We start from the raw sequence: 4927 nt of genomic DNA on the forward strand, positions 1-4927 counted from the left end.
TTTTGTATTTTCACGCCATCCCGGTGACACCTTGTTAATGGGTCCGGTGAAAGATTACACCATGGTGATCCCACACATAAATCTATGGATGGTATCTCATTCCTATTGTTCATTGTGGCGTGCCCCACTTCAGTTGTAGATCTCAATGATTCTTTTCTCCCTGTTCTAGAATCGAGTATACTACTTGATGGACATATTATAGATTTTATATTTACGGCAACGGTTCGATCCCCCATAATGTTGGGTAAGCTCTGTTTTGTTGTAGTGACCCCACTAGCATGGGTTAAAAAAGCGTTGCAAAGGAATCCATTAGGGATACGTAGAAACAAGAATAGCTTTCGAGCGTAAAAATATGATTACCCATGAATATTATTTGAGCCAAAAAATAAAAATTTTAAAATTTAAACAGTCTTTTAATGAATTTATTTTAGTAAATTTCCCTTATTTGGGAAAAATGATCACGGCCTGATGGTGACCAGACAATATATATTGTCAGCTGCCTTTTAAAGATAAGAAGAATACTTAGATGGGGTCTCTACAAGGAAATTCTGTGACATTTCCTCATGGTACACAAAGCTAGTATTTTTTTAGTTAGAGTCTGATCATTACACCATGGCCCACTAGATCAACAGCTCAGATTACAGAATCCTAGTTTTATATAAGAAAAACCAATCATGTTAACCATTAAATCTATCATGGGTGTGAGGAAAAAAAATAATTTATCATAAAAGATTAATAATATTTTAAAAATTATTTATTTAAAAAAATCATTTTCAACATTCAATGATGTACTCATGAGATAGGTCACACCAATATCTTGGACCAGATTGACAGTTATCCGTTGCTTGCCACGTCATGGCCCACGTGATGAATAATCAGCATGATTTTTGCATTAGATGGTCTTGATGGTGGGGCCAACCATTCAAATGGGTTGAAATTTCGTACAACCATGACATGTGGACAATTAAACATTGGTTGGAGGATTATAATATCACTATCGTCCAAATAATTGTGTTAGACCTTATGTGAGAGATCCTTGTAAGTCAAAAGATGTGGGCCCACCAACATTAGTCAATCAAAAGAGAAAATCTAATTTAAAAGATTTACCAACTTAAAACTCCTATATTTCTCAGAAAAGACATTTATAAATCATATCACTCTTACCAACTACGGGATGTAAGCACATTCATTTTTAAGTTATTATCTTTCTATCTATCTTTTACGTCGACGGTACATGTATCATGGCGAAAGTCACAATGACTCTTAATCCGTGGGCCATCAGGGAGATAAGTCCTGTCTTAATTAATCATGGCCATAAACGAATCTCACCCAAAGAATCTACTGTTAGGACTAAAAGTTAAATTCTTTGGAATGTCGGATTTTACCAAATAATGCCTGGACAAATTGAAATTACCGACTGGTGATTGAGGACAGAAATTACCTAAACATCCTGATTTTAATTTTAGTTTTTTTCATTAAAAAGTGGTAAATCAAGATTTGTGGGGCCACCAAGTATATGTCTAACATCCAACCTGTCCAACAAATGTATCATACTGTGATTACCAGAAGGTCCAAAATTCTGGCAGATCAAGTACTGAAAGGATGGGCAAAACCATTAGAAACTAATATGCAGCATTCAAAAACATCAAAAATCACGTATAGCTCAATTGGTGATTTGATTGGCCAGATTTTTGGGTGGTTTGAACATCTCATATGTGAGATGGATTGGATGTCATATACGAATGACATGGACCCACAGTTCTCAGCTTTACTACTTTTAAGACTAAACAATTTTGGTACTTTCACTCCTGGAAAAGCATCTACCAAACCAAAGTTAAAACTTATTACAAACTCAACTCTGGCAGAAAGTCATGCGTTTTTTGTTAAAAAAAATTAAAAATTAATTATTGAATAATTAATGAATCATTCTCAACTTGTGTACCCAAATAATAAATATTGAGTTGACCTGAGAAAGCAATCTTGAATTAGAATCAAACAATAAGAGATCAATCAACCCAAGTATAAACGGAACACAATGTTTTACATGAAAAACTCCTTTTGGAAAAGAAAAAAAAAAAAAAAACTATGGGACAAAGTGACAACAAATCTATTATGAAATTAATGTTTACAAGAGATGGAAGACGTTGCCAGTAGAGAATACACATCGAATATCACAAAACCCTAGCTTTGAATTCTCTTTGCTCCCCAAAAGCCTAAGACACATTTTTCATACTCTAACCCCTGATTACAAACCCTTTAATAGATTAAAAATCGAAATAGAAAATAAAACCCACAATTCCGCAAGTCGATGGGAACTTCAATCATATCTAGTGCCATCGACGCCTGTCGATAGGATTAAAACCACCTTCGATCATATTAAATTTGGACCTATAAATTGTCCCGCGATTAAAGGCCTAAAAATGTGGTTTCCTCAACTGCTTGATCGCATCGACAGAGTTGGTTATGGACAAGTTTAAGATTTCAGACAACAATAAAGAGCTTTACCAAGCATGCACACGGGTGCAATAAAGCTCGTAGACACACCACACATGTGCCAGCATGGCACATAATTATGAGATCCAACCATCCATCATGTTGGTTTGACCTTTGACGTGTTTTCCCAAAATATATCTGGTCTAGTCAGCATGTGGACCCCAATGTCGGAAGTAGGTGGACGGGTTACAAAACTTTAGCCAAATTTTTTAGAGATGCACACACACACACACACACACATATATATATATAATATATATATATATAATATATATATATATATATATATATATATATATATATATATATATAATATAGATATATTGCAAACTGCAGTACATCTGACCAATGGATCTATTTGATTCTTAAGTTAGGGCATCAATGTAATGGTGCAGTCCTAATGGATGGATTGGATCTTGGGCCTATCAACTTCGATGGCATAGGTGTGGCATGTACATGAGTTTTATTGCACTCCCACATGGGCTGATTATAGCTCAATAATAAAGGAATTATTTTCCAAATTATTCAATAACTTAGAGTGCATTTATATGCACCAAATACCATGGAATTCAAGGACAAATGCTCACACCCACTAGTTGCACGTTCGACTAGTTGGTGTGTGGATTTTACCATGGTGTCTGTGTGACATTTCGCCCATCTAGCAAGGTTGTACTACTTTGAAAATGGGATGCCTCAAAAATCAATAACATAAATGTGAAAATTTTTGAACGGTTGTTTATCTTTTTCCATAGTTTGAATTCACCCACAATTTTATTTTATATAGATTAACGATGGCTTTTGCAAAAATAGTTTAGAAATTACAAATTGGTAGTCTGATCATTGCTTAAGCTGAGCCAACTCAGATGAACCACATCAAACTCATCCGAGTCTTAAAACCATGCTTGCCACCTAAGCCATTTGCAATCCTAATGGCTCCACAAGTGGGCTTGCATGCACCCTCTTCACACCACTACGATCTTAGTCTTTTATTCTATGTGCGTGTATAAAATGAATGAATAGAATGGTTTGGCATTTATACGAGGCATTAAACATCTCTCAATAGACAGTGGGATTGCTTGGAAATTAGTATGTATAACCATACTTGGCATATAATTTTCATATCATATATATGTCCATGTCTGTAACATTATGAGTGCTCATATCCATAATTATGCTTGGTTCCACTTCAATAAATGTAGCACAACTCTAATGGTGATATGTCAGTAGTTTTAGTGGATCGGAATATTTAAGATACACCTTATGATACATTATAAGTATTTAGAAAAGTTTTCAGCTTGCCAAATATATTTAATCCATCACATATCATAGTGCCACATGTGACTTAAGGTAAGAGAATATTCATAACATTTTCCTTTAAAGGTGGTCCACATGCAAGACTCACATAGTCTAAACAGTGAGCTTAGATGATTTGGATCCACTTCATAAATGTGGTCGTATACAAATGTTTGTGGTCCTGATCAAGAGTAGCATGCTCCTATAAAAGAGGAATAAAAACACAAGAATTCTCTCTCAAGATGTGTAGCAGAAGTGGAAACTTTCGATTTCCCATGTGGGAATGTTTTAAAAGATTCATACCTTTAAATGAGAGTTCTTGTTCTCAAATATCTCTGCATGCAAGATTGAAATGATTGTTTTCTTTGCAGTGGTGCTTCGGGGTATAAAGGAGGAAAAAAACCACAGGGAGCATCGTATCATCCTTTTTCTAAGCTTTAAGGTCTATCAATGACGTAACACAGGTATATATATAAAATTTCTATTTTGCCATAATCTTAGCACATATGATATTAAAAAACTATGGTTTATAACTCTCTTAATCCATGGAACTCGCTTGCAAATTTCGGATGAAGTATAATCCAAAACTTACACTGACAACATCATGATGTGCATGTAATTTTTTCCATTGCACTTTGGACTATTTATTATTTCACACTTAACCATTCATGCAATAACCATCAATTAAATGGTCAGGGTTGCTGCCAGCAAGGTTTCTATTAGACGGTGCCATGTGAGCACACCATAATATGTGCTTCATCCACACTGTTCATCTATATTTCCATATCATTTTATAGTATGAGCCCAAAAATAATCTAAATCCAAATCTAAATCTAAAGTAGACCATGACACCAGAAAACATAAGTAATATTTAAACACCCACCATTAGAAACTTCTTGAGGCCCATTGTAATGTTTGTTTGTCATCCAACCTGTCTATCGGGTCCCAAAGTCCTAGATAACAAAAAATACAAATATCAACTTCACCCACAACTTTTTGGCCTGCTACGAAGTTTTCAACACTTTCTCTTTTTTCTAACACTTACACATCTCATGAGGAGGGGCATCTAGGGCTAGCTCTTTCTTTCCTTTGGAATATAATCATATAAATAAAGAGGTATTGAGGTTTCAGGGGTGCACCT

This window comes from Magnolia sinica, chromosome 17 (assembly GCF_029962835.1).
Source record: "Magnolia sinica isolate HGM2019 chromosome 17, MsV1, whole genome shotgun sequence".
NCBI lineage: Eukaryota > Viridiplantae > Streptophyta > Magnoliopsida > Magnoliales > Magnoliaceae > Magnolia > Magnolia sinica.